The 13,196-nt window shown below is 44.9% G+C and overlaps 1 protein-coding gene across 5 annotated transcripts in view; it reads left to right on the forward strand.

The window, feature by feature from the left end:
* ZMIZ1 (zinc finger MIZ-type containing 1) overlaps positions 1–13,196 on the forward strand; it is a 506,199-nt gene that overhangs the window by 105,173 nt on the left and 387,830 nt on the right. The gene's annotated exons all lie outside the window — the stretch shown is intronic.

Below are 13,196 nucleotides of genomic sequence, written 5' to 3' on the forward strand. Positions count from 1 at the left end.
GTGTTTGTGTGACTTAATATAATTGTTGGCAATAACATGTTTTATAGAGTCATATTTATTCTCATTGCCACGAGATAAACATTTGCACTTGCTTTGTAAGAGTATGTTTGCTTGTCTGTAATATATTGCAGTTAATGCTGGCCACTGTATAGTTATAGTAGAGTGAGTCTTTTTTATTGCAAACATAATTTATTATTTAATTAAAAACTTTGGGTACATTTCATGAATCTAAGTGACATTTGATGGACCATTTGCTCCTTCCTTTCACGTGATCCATTGTCAGTTTCACGATTATTGCTCAAGGGTACACCAGTGTTGTGTGGACAATGCAAAAATAGCCTTTCAATTTTAAGTCACAAAGCTTTTGTTTCCTGTTGAATGAGATTAAACACAAGTTGTGATGTAATGTAAAAGGATTTGTAGTGCGTGGACTAATCACACGTGAGGGTCTCCAGGCGCTGAGTAGGTGCGGATGGTCAGGGGCATCAGTGGAAGAGCCAGGTCTTAGTTTCTAGCAAAATGTTGTGAGCGTGAAATGTGAGCGTGATGGCTGTTCTGATTTCAGTTCTTTGTTAGCATGAAGACAGAACTTTACTCCAAATATATAATTCTTTTAGTTGATGTAAATCTCCAGTGGTCTTAGAGATGCTTCCATTCCAAAAGGCTGCTGGTAGGCATTGATGGCTTAATCATTTGTTTATTTTGAAAAAGGGGGATCTTTTGCGGCTTTAGTCACAGTTGATGTAGTTTGTGGTGTTATCAGTTTAGGAGTGCTTCTTATGGTTGCCAAGTTAACCGTAAACTGTGGATTTCAGTTACATTTGGGTTTTGGGTTGTAAATGGACTTGCAGATGCAATTTTTATGGGTTTTTTTTAGTAATATTTGATAGATATTGATCCAATCATTTCATCTGTTCACAATAGTATTTCCAGTGAATATGATACCGTAGCATCCTGTCGTACATACGTAAATATAGCATTCAAGATCACTGTTCTTGATCCCTGTACTCTGGGAGGCGAGAGATTCAAACATTGTCCACAGGTTTTTTGAAGTAGCTGAGAGGATCATTGCAACTAGGATAGTGCAGTGGAAGAGTAATGCAAACCTGTCCAATGCACATAACAGTAATCCAGATCAGAGCAAAGACAGAAATGTAGTCACAGTAGAGTGAGCTGTGTTGCAGCAGTAGAAAGTGTGGGAGGGCTGGAGGCTTCCCCTCAAGACTGGGTGACAGTTTTATACACACTCACCACTGATCAATGCAAACTTTCTATCCACCGTTGTGTTCAGTGATGTGATCCAAACCCACATACTTTGTAGAGTCTGGCCATCAAGTTATACTGCTGTATGGTTCCTTACATATATGGTACATATTAATACTCTGTAGCGAAATGGAAATCCATTATATAAAGCAGGGCTAATTCTGACAATTAAATATTTGGCCTCAGGCTAATGGCGGAAGCCTCTACTACACCCTAACGAAATTCCCTTCACTCGAAGTCAAATGTCTTCATTGGTGCAGCAGTGTCTAAGGAAAAAGTATATGCAATAATATCAGGCTGTGGGTCCATTTTCGAACCTCTATGTAAATATGTTGATCTTTTCTTGAAACCATGAGTATACACTACTAGATCGCATATAAAGGATACATTGGAAGTCATTAAACCATACTTTTGAGCCCTCAAGTCAAGTTCTTGTGACCATGAACATTGCTTTGCTCTACACCAACATCCCACTCAAGCCTGCTTTATCAGTAATCGGAGAGTTTTTAGATCTAGGGTACAGCCTTTTCATGTCCCCATTGATTTTATTGTCAACCTACTTAAAATTGCCATGACATAAACATTTTTGTCTTTCAATGTGACTATTATTACCAAACGATGGGCGTTTCAATGGGAGCAGGATTTGACCCTGTTTCTAGCCAATCTTTTCATGGACAATGTGAATGCACCTATATAATACACAAATGATAATCCCTTTCCTAGGGAATATCCCGCTATTGAAAAGATATATAGATGACGTCTTGATGACTTGGACAAGCAATGAAACAGACCGTGGCTGATTCTGTGAATGGCTTAACAGTAGATCTGAAGACATCATAGCCCAGAGCAGACAGGAAATTAATTTTCTAGGCATCAGCATTAAGGTTGTGAATGGACAGCTGTATAACACACAATTTTGTCAGGAAAGTGAACGTAAGACATTGCTAAGATGCACCAGCCGCCACCCGAGAAATGTATACCATAATCGTCCTCACGGCCAAATCCTGAGGATCAGGAGGAAATCTTCCCATAGGGCATATTATTTTATGGAATCGTAAGCCCTCCTAAAGTGACTACACGAGAGAGGGTAACACTGTGGGCCATTTGAAACTTTCCAGAAAAAGGGCCTGGTATAATCCACGAGAACCCTCGCAAGAACCTAAAGAAAAAAGAGACCACACCAAACAAAAGATATGTGTAACTAATTTCTGTACCCCTAATAATGAGATAAAAAATTCTAAAGACATTGGGACTTGGTTTCTGATGACCTTGACACGAAAGAAAAAAACAATGTATGCATTTAAGAAAGGTAAAAGCGTGAGAGGCCTCGTAAAAGCACCCAATCCTCCGGATCTATTGTCACAATGGAATTTGCCTCCCATAATAGGCCATTTTAGGTGCGGCAGATGTAAGGCATGTGAACCAACAATTAAAACCACACCAATTGCAACAGCACAGGTGTATTCCCATACTCTGTAGCTAAAAGGAAATACTTTATACAAAACAGTAATACTTCTGACAATCAAGTATTTGGCACGTGCAGACTAATACCGGAAACTTCTACTATACCCTGACGAAATTCCCATCAGTCGAAGTCCAATGTCTTCATTGGTGCAGCAGTGTTTAAAGAAAAAGTATATGCATTAATACGCCATCTGTAGGCGTATGACTTACACATAAGTTTTACGTTTGGCGGAAATCCGGGCACTGCACGGTTCAAATAAATGTATGTTCGGGCATTGTATAAGGAAGTCTTCTGCCTTTCTCAAGGGCTGAGGAAGAGAAGATGTTGACCACTGGAAGCCTGTTAACTGCCCCCTCGCGAGTGAAAGCACCACCAACTGAAGACCTCCACTACCGCCTGCCCGGCAAACCCGAGCTACTGCCTGCAGTGCCTGTGTCAGTAATAGGCCCTTCCTACTTTAGTGCCTGCACCACTCACTCAAACCCACCCTCCACAGTTTCTGCACCGCTAACTGGGCCTAAATCTGAGCAGTGCCATTTACAGGCTATAGTCCATCTAGTGCCAGCTCCTCTGTTTGTGTCCAGCCTCCGTATCCGGTGATAGTATCGCAGCGTTCTCACCGGTTGTACACGGTAGGGAAACACTGTGCTGCTCATGCTCCGCTCCTACTGAAATATCTTAATGCGCAAACACACGTGCACACACACACACACATCCCTCCAGTGCCGTGCCCTTCGATCCATACACACAGCCCACACTGTGATGGATCCACACCATTACACTTGGCCATCAATGGCATAGTCCACACATGTACCAAGTGGCGGCTGACACCGATTAAAACCAGTAGGTTGGGGGGAGAGGAGAGGTTGGTAAATAAAATAAATAAATAAAAACCACTTGCCAGCTGCTCCATTGCGCTCTGCTCTCGCTGCTGGCTTCCTTGTTCCTCCTGCTCCTCTCATCCCGGAAGCTGGAAGTGGATGGGCCTAAGGGCACAGGCTGCCTACCCAATCCAGACGCTGCTCTCTAGCATGAGCGCATTGCCAGGATTGGTTTGAGTGGCCTAGTTTGACGCTCAGACGGTGCCTGGGAGCCTGTGGGGTTTCTCCAACTGCACAATACAGCCGGGTTGGAGAAACATAAGAGCTTATGTGCGTTTCTCTGGCCTAAAATGGCAGGCCAAACACATATGGAGTACTCCTCCCTGCCTTGGCCCGGGTGCCCCTCCGGTCGGACGTAAGTAACTCCAACAGAGATAAATAAAACGATATTAACGCCGTGTTATAATCATTTTATTTATCCTGTGCTGGCAGTAGGGCAAAGCTCCTCCGCCATTACGGAGGAGCCGCCTCTGCATGATGATATTTCCCTTATAACCAAACCACACATATGCAGCCCCCATGCTTGCATGCTACCCCACACAGACGCTAGCGTCACACTCTCACCACATACAAACATGCACTTCGCCCATACTCGCCTGCTACACACACATTTATGTTGGAGCCGATGCTGGGTGGCTCAGGTGGGGGCTGGCAGTGAGTGCAGATGCTCTGGCTGGCAGGCAGGCAGCGGTGGCTTGTGTGTTTTGTGTTCTCTCTGGCGAGCGGAGCAGCTTGGCTGCCGAGCAGGCCGGGGCCGTGGGAGATGATTGGCAGTCGCACACAGCTCATTATACAGGCAGCTGAAGATGGGAAATGCATTTGCTGATGCCAGTTCAAATTGCTCCAGTCCCCCGAGGCCCAGCAGTGTGATCCGCCAGTATGAAATATTCACGTTTTTATCACCTTTGCCCACAGGAACGCTGTCATTTCCACCAACTGCTCAGAAATGTTCTGCCTGAATGTATCCATACAGTGGCTGTGTTTGTATCTCTGCATGTTGTGATATTATGCCGCCTGCTGGTGCATATATTTTGTTTATAATCAGGTGAAAGCCGAGCACCGGTGAGCGCAGCTCTCACAAGGGCTGCCATCCTAGAGCCCCAGTGCTGTACAGCACCCCAGCGGATCGGTTCTCTCTGCTCTCAGCTTTTTTTCTGTGTGTCTTTTTTAATGCATAGAGCTCACCATGATCTGAAGCGCCTCTCAACGCTTGGGAGAGTTCCAGTTGTTGATTTGGCACTCTTGACTGCTGCCTCATTTAGGGCAAGGCGCCTGAAGTCTTCGAGAACAGTGCAGGCACTGTCGGTGGGATGTTTCGGCCATCATACGCGAGAATGCTTGACTGCTTCAGGGCACTTGCTTTCCTGAGGCAGATATCTACCTCTGTTGGAGCATGGCGCTTTACTGCCGTTAGACTGATGTTTCTTCTGCTCTTCGAGATGTCTGCCTAAGCGATCTCTTCAAGAGGAGGTGCTGCTCTTCAAACATTGATGTGGCCTCTATCTGGCCTATCAGAGACACTCCTCTGTCATGTCGTTGTGGTATTTCCGTCAACTGTCATTTGTGACCAAACCAACTTTACCACTGTTGTCAGGTTCTATCCACTCTCTTGATTTGGTAGGTAGCTCATTCGCACCTTTCTTGGGGCACACCTTTGTCTTAGTTGTGGAAACGTCGCGCGTGCTTGGGCACTCATTTCATTGGCTTTTGGGGATGCCCCTCTTTCCTTCCATTGAAGACACTCCTTTTTTGCTCGATTAGACATCTCCTTGCTGCCGTTGTGAAGGGGCTTGTCCTTCCCGCTAATGGGGAAAGAGAAAGTTAATCTCCATTTCATTGTGGAGGCAATTTATTTCCTCCAAAGGGGAGACTCCTCTACCCTCTGAGAAGGTGTGCTCCCCACCCTGAAGGGAGGTCCCTCTTTATAACGTTGGTGTATCGGCTTAACACTTCTTTTCATGCAGTATTGTAGGGATCTCAAAGGAAATTGTTTGTTGTCCAAGACTCGTTGTGCCTTCTCAACAGAGTGTCTTTCTTGTCAAACCCTTGAAGCTAAATGTCTTTCACTCTGGCATGGCGCTTGTTTTTATTGTGTCTTTAATTGTGTTTGTTGGCATATTTCATTGATGACGGTAACATGGCCACCGAAAGAGGGGTGTATCCGGGAGACGCTCCTAGAAGACAATAATCATGTTACAGAAATACCTATACTCCCAGGCTAATTCGGAAAGTGACGCAAACTTAACACTGCATAAGATGTCCTCTGTCAATTACCGTCACACCCTTTGCCTACTATCCTTTCCAACATTTATGATCTAGTTTCTGTGACCCTTCCGGTTATCTGTGATTGCTTTATATCAATGCTGATCACTATGATTGTCTGTATTTCCATACGTCCTCTGTGGCCAATGCATCATCTGGGACTGGAACCATCATGCGTTCTGTCGTCTTTCTCCCCTTCCATCATCAGGGTGTCCTCCCCTCGTCTTTGTTCCCTTCCCTCACATTTGTCCCGTTCACTTGCCTTTGCGCCCTTCTCTGCTCCCTTTCTTCCTGTGTCCTTTCCTCGTCTGCCCTTCTGGCATTTCCAGACTCTACCATTCCACTCCTTTCTGTCTTGTTTGGTCCTATTTCCCTATGACGCCTTCCTTCCTCGACGTCCCCTTTTCACTTTCTACTATCTCTTCTATCCTGTAACATTCTGTCTTGCTGCTAATCCCTCCTTCGCCGTGTAACACGATTTATTTCACTCATTGCTCTCAACTTACCCGGACGCCCCCCTTGACCTACCGCGCGCTGTCACTGAATCGAATGCCCAGCCGTGGGGACAGCTGCTCAGCCTGGCATTCAGTTGAGTACTCTCTGCACTCGCCCCTCTCACCAGAGAAGGTCTGTTCACCAGCACTAGAGCGCATGCTCCTAGCGTTTTACATTTGTAGAAGGATCTCGTGTGGCACACTGTCTCTTTTTACAACAACAAAAAAACTAAACACAGCAGAGCTGGCACCATACCCTTATTTGAGAGGGTGCAAATTGCAAAACATCTTTCTGCATTTTCACTTAAGGGTTCGGCAACATAACGAGAGATTCTCCTATCAAAAGGGGCACGACGCACGCACGTTAGTCTGATCTATACATTAAAACATGCATCATGCAAACGTGTCTATTTTTTTTGGGGGGGGGGGGGGGGGGGGGGATCGTTAATAATCTTCCTAACCGGAACCCGGAGCGCCCTCACAGCCAGAAATATGGTGCAAGTGTTCATCGACCTGCGTTATCTTTTGCCTACGGTGTGATTGTATTAGCTCGTGAATGCAGCAGCCAAAGCTCGCAGAGTAGCCAATCGATGTTGCCTCATCGATTCGCCTCCTATCTGACAACCCAGTTTTTCTTCCCCCTTCATTCACCTGCCTTTAATGGATTGTACTGCCGCTTTAATTGCCAAAGGTTACAGTTTGGCCTAGAATGTATTCCCCCCCTCTCCGGCCCCGTTGCAGAAGGCCTGCAGGACTGAGCCTCGTGTATTTATTTATTTATTTTTAAAGACATGCCACGCTGCAATATGATGCGACAGCGGCAACAGAAACCCGGCGGAAAAAATGCTCCATTGGAAACTGCATTAATGATTAATAAAAATCCGGGAGCTGTTTAATTTTTTCCTTCTGTTTAATGGGCATCAATAATTGAATGCACTTTCTGTTTGTTTGGAAGACAGGGCGGCCATTTTGCAGTCTCAAGTTCACCGGGCTGAACCATTGGAAGCCTGGGTGTGCATTGTATCCGGTAACCCTCAATGTGGTCAGTACTAGCTGTCTTGGCCTTTATCAGTGGATGAAACCTGAGCATGGTTGAGACGGACAGCACCGTGAGAGATGCCTCTTTAGAACGTGTGTTGCGAGCGTGCTTTGAATGTGTTGGACAGGCTCTTGGTGGCCATTTTTGTTTGTCCATTTCTCAGAGTATGGTAACCGGCTTCTTGCATTTGAATGTTGGCCTCTGTGAATAAATATGTAGAACTGGCTCTATGCCGGTATATTGCCTCTTTGGACAGATACATTGTACAACCTCATTGGAGAATTGTTTTAAATTGCTGTTTGCTCGGAATGCTAGTGGCTTTCTTGGTGACACACTTCCCATTGGTGTTGGCTACAGCATTCTGAGAATGTTTTTTGCAGTTGTGCTTGGAAGGTGTTCATGATAGTATGAGTAACTTTATTTGTTTGTTTAATAGCTGTGTGTACTGACGTTGTTCCTCTCTATACTTACTGTTAAGTAAGAATGGTTCATATTACCAAATTTAATTGATTAAAATTTACCAACCACGGAACGATTGGTGCTGAAAGTTTGCCATTTTTGAGATTTAATCTCGTGACGCATGTTCTGATCTTGTCGTGTTTAGGAAGTACCGCTTCTCTAGTGTTTTCCTGTTCTCCTTCATGGAGAAACCAAACGCTGCAATATTGAAGATTGCCAGAGACTTACTGAAGAAGGCAGGGCATTTATTGTCTTAATTATATGGTGTTTGGCCTCCGGCAAATCCTTGTCTTTTTCTTTGAGAGCTAGGGACGCGCTGCACTGAATACTTTATCCTATTGATTTCTCGCGTTTCCTACCCCCAGGTCCACCTCGCTTCCATGGCCAGTGGATCTCTGCCTGCTTTTTGCAGGCTGTCTCCTGTAATTGCAAGAAATCCCTGATCTGGTAATGCAGTAGCTTCACTCCGGATTAGATTTTCTTACTTTCCCAGTGGAAGGTGCTATGGCTTTTTTGGGAAATATTGCCTCCCAGCATGCAGTTGTCCTCATCGACCACAGCACCACAAATAATTGCTCCAGTTGTAGAAAACAGCCTGCAAACTACTAATGGCTGCTTAGGAGCGAATTGTGATGTATTGGTGGTTGGAAGGACATGAGGTGAAGACTAGTTAGTGAATGTGTTCGGTTGCAGGGTTTGTCGTCCTTGCCGCATTCACTTGTTCCCTGCATCTTTCCTCGATTACCACTCATTGTCCTAGACCCGCCATGGACACCTTAGACTGTACCGGATGTTGAGGCGGGCAAGGACTCTAGGCCATTTTCAGTAGCCCTTCAACACTGACATCTTGTACTGCTTTTAGTTTGGTCATTAGACATGTTTTGCTTCCAAATGGGATCATGCAGCCGAGACCCCCCCTCATCCTAGAAGGTGGCTATTTTACATTTATAATCTCACTAACCTTTAGCTAACCTATTAATGCATGGTACCTCCATTTTTTAGGTCTCGCCTGACCCAGCGCATGCGCTGGTCTGGCGAGACATTTTGTGAGGGCTCCAAAAAGTGCTACCAGGCCAGCCTAGAGCTACAGTGCATGTGCGCGGGCGCGCGCGTCGCGCTTTACCGCCATTACTTTCACTTTCGCGGCCTCGCGGCCGCTTTGATGTTTGATCGCGATCACTTTCACGGCCGCTTTGATGTTCTCCGTGAGGCTTCAATAGATTGCAGCAGTTAAAACAAGCATTGGCATAGCCAATAGGTCTCGATTTTGGGACCTTATAAGTGTTTAGTTAAGCAACTGTTGCATGGCTAAACACTTATAAGGTCCTAAAGGCGAGACCTATTGGCTATGCCAATGCTTGTTTTATACTGGAACAGTAGAGGCAGGAATTATGTGTTGAGTCTTCCCCCCCCCCCCCCCCCCCACTCTCTCAATCTACTTGCCTTTACTGTCTGCTCAGCAACTGAGGGTCTGCAAGTCTCAATCTTGGAAAAATTGTGAGGTCAGAGGGTGTAGCACGCTGCAAGAGGCTGTGTAATTGCATTATCTTTACAGCCTTTCCTGCAATGGCCATCCCACCAAATTTCTCCTGGTGAGGGCTTTTATCGATGAGCTAGCTGGAAATTTCTAAGTTTCGATTTTGAGTGACACCAACTTTTTTTTCCCATAAAGGCTGCTTAATATATACTTTGCAAGCCTAAGTGCTTAAGGCTAAACTGTGACTTATTCAAAAAGTAGGATATCATACCAGAGCATGCATCTTGAAAGTGTCTTCTCTTGAATGGTAAGTAACGTGAAACATGGTGTCTTTCTATCTCCCTGCACCCTAAACAAGTTAAGAGAAGGCGGGAAGACGGTTCTTTCTTTCTTTTTCAAACAGTCTTTATTGACAAGGAGGATTTTTAAGTGTTAGTGGGTTCTGAATGGCTAGTGCTGCCTTTTGGCGTGTCTGTTGCGTGTGGTGATTGAGTGGCAGGAGTGTTGCTCAGTGGTGAGATTGTCAGGACCACTTTTGTAGCTCTGGAAATCATCATTATTAGATTCACCTCCAGTGTGCTCTTCGTTGAATCACTTTGATATGCATTTGCGGGAAGATGGCGCCCTGGAGCAGCGGGGCACTACCTCCTTTCTAGGGCTCTTTCATGCCTCCTGGGCAACACCAGAAAGAATTTTAATTCTCGTGAAATAATATTTTAGTTCTTGGCTACTAGACTTGATTCCCTTTAATATCCTGTATATTGTTCCTTCCATTTAATGTACTTTCTTTGTACTTTTATATCATTTTACAAGTTAAATACATCAGTTTGGATGTCCTAAATCAATTTACTCTGGGGCTTGCGACTGATTAGAATGTACCCATTATGATCTTTCGGTCTCCTGCAAGAGCCTGTGGTCTTCCCCCTCACTGTAGCAATGTAAGTTACTTCTTCAGTATCAACTAATGCTGGCCTTGATTTAGGGAGCATAGACTCGGTAAAAGAGACAGAAGACCCGACATCTTGCCAAAGCTCACCGTATGTTGGTAGGATGTCCTCATTACTTTGTTCTTGGTCACTTGTATTTTTGAGGGGTGCAGGCTAACCTATACGAAAAGCAGTATTTCCAGAACGGAAGTCAAATCTGGAAGCGGTTAATAGCGGATTCCTATGTATTTTAGTAGGGATCTACAACTTTATATGATTCAGTACCTTTTTTTTAATGGTAAAAGCACTGTGATGCCCCTTCTTGTGGCTTGTGAAGTTTTCTACACCTCTGTTTGTAACGCCTTATGGTTAGTGGTGTGCGAAATTCGAGCAATTAAAGGAAATTGTGTAATTAAATGAAATCTCCAGAAAATTGTGTATTATGGAAAATGCAGATCTATAATTTAGTATTCTATTATAGCATGTGATGTTTGCTGAAAATGGAGCCTAATTATGTAATGTGGCATAACTTTGGGAATATTGCCTCACAAGTGTAATGCGAAATTCCCAAAATGACGAGAATTACGCTGTTGCAATTCAAACTTCACTGACCTACTTGTAACATCACAGGGGGTGATCCTTTTTGACTTGGCCTTTTGGAAGACCTTGCTTGTGCGTGCTCTTCCCTATGGTCAGCCATTGAACGCATCTTTCCTGAATCCATATAACCTGGTCTGCCTGCGATCTGTCAGTATGTATTGATTCCTTTCAGCAGCACGTGAGGTGCAGGTGTCAGCGGCGCATTTAATAGGGGTCATTGCATTTCATTTTGCTGTTCTGCAAGAAGAGCCTGCAGCTCACATCTTTTTCCTCTAAAAGTCCTGCCCCTATGATTGGCGCTATTGGGATTACGCGAGTACTATCTTTGCATTCTCATACATTCCCTTCCCTATTTGTAACTATGAATAGGTTTTGAAGCTCTGCACTGCACAGATTATAAGTGAGCCAAGGTCCAATCACGGTCGTATTGGTGGGGAACTCAGTCATTTATTCCAGTGCTGCCATCCCTTCTGCTTCCGTCCATCGTTTGTGTGTCTTTTGCTTTTTTGCTGTAAGCACGCCAGGTATGCCCAGACGTGGGTCCCATGCTCACTGCGTCACTAGATTCAAGCTAGCCTGGCTGATGAGGGGTTATGCACCAAAACCGGTCCCAGTATGCTAGTTTCTGGTCCAGGTATGACCAGGCTTGGCAGTTCGGGCTAGACTCTTCCCATGAGGCACAGGGTCAAGACTGTTTTGCATATGGCTGGGTCTAAACTGAGGTGGTGAAGTGAGCTAAAGAAGGATGCTGGATTCAACCCAGATCTCTTGACTGGGGGTGAATGTTTGATTTGTTCCGCATTCCCTCCATCATTTGGGTGTCTTTTGCTTTCCATCCCTGGGAGTGGCGTGCACTTTTAGGCTGTGTGATAAGTGTTCCGGGTTCGCAGCAGGGAATGAATAGTCATTAATATTATGGTTGTTTGTGTATCATGGTTGATTCGATGACTGCATTATACTGTCAACACTTTTCATAACGTGTCATCGTTTTTTTAACCTCTTGAGTGCCCATGACGAGATGGTCTCGTCATGGGCCGCGGTTGCGCTGTGCCCATGACGAGACTATCTCGTCATGAACCCCGCCCGCTAATGAAAGGGCCGGCACAGGGCGGGGAAAGGGCGGGGCACTCAAGGGGTTAAAGAATATATGAATGTTATTTTTTTATCTGCATTTATTTACGTCTTAAATAATGGAAACAGACAATTTCATGGGCTTTTTGCTCATGATCATTCCCTGGAAGCACAGGTTTCTCTATTTTTTGCTAAGCACTAAACAGAAATCCTTACTCTGATATATATGATATGTAAAATTGGGGCAGTGGCCGCCAGTTATTGAGAACAGACTAAGTTCCATGGTGCACCTCATGAGACAAGTCATTTTGGGACCCAAACCACCTCTACTCAACAAATATGCTCTTGTGTTTTTCGTGCTCTACTCCTTCTCTCTTCGTCTTTCTACATATCTTACTACAGACGTTCAGTCTGGCCTAACCGTATTTTGCCAAATGTGTTTAGAAGTGGTTAAGAGAGGCTCATGTTACAACTGTCTCTAAGGGTGCTAGAGATGGCCTTTGCTGTGCATCAAGACGTGTTCTGTGCATAACGCTAGATATGCAACTGGGTGTTGGATACTGCACACCTTTCAATAAAAACGTTCTTGACCCATGTAAACAAGTCTTCTTCCTCCCATGATTCTTTGCAATTTTTTCAGTCTATATTTTTTTTCCTGCAAATACTGGTATGTGCAGGGTGGCTGGGTGTGTTTATACTGTGTTCTTGACCCCATTGATCATGTACTTTGCGTGTGTCTGCGAGTACCAATTTAAATACTGTGTGTGCGCCTGATGGATCAAATCGTAGCTTCCGTGTTTGTGAGTGTCTGTGCGGCCACGTGTGTGTCTGTGCGGCCACGTGTGTGTTTGCTGAGCTGTAACTTTGAGTTTGCCTACATTGCCAGCCTGAACGTGATTTGTCATTGTTTACATGACCAGGTGATATTGTGTTTTTGCGGATCTCTCCCTCTTGCGATGTCTCTGTACCGGAGGTACACTCGTCAGGTCGTGAACCTGTGATTGTGGCTTCGCGAATCTCGGAATCTGTGTGGTAGCGCGCCTTACTCATGGGGCAAACCTTAGCATGGGCATTCGGACGCACATGTATGTATATATGTATATATGTGTGTGTGTGCATGTAGGTGTGAATCTCTGTTTTCATATTGCATTTGCAAAGGGCGGGACTGCTCGCTCGCATCCGCGTGGGTATTTGTGAATGTCTGCCTGCATGGGTTCGGTCTACGTGGAGCATGAAATGGAAACCTAAAAGGTGAGCCC

This window comes from Triturus cristatus, chromosome 1_2 (genome assembly GCF_964204655.1).
Source record: "Triturus cristatus chromosome 1_2, aTriCri1.1, whole genome shotgun sequence".
Classification (NCBI taxonomy): Eukaryota; Metazoa; Chordata; class Amphibia; order Caudata; family Salamandridae; genus Triturus; species Triturus cristatus.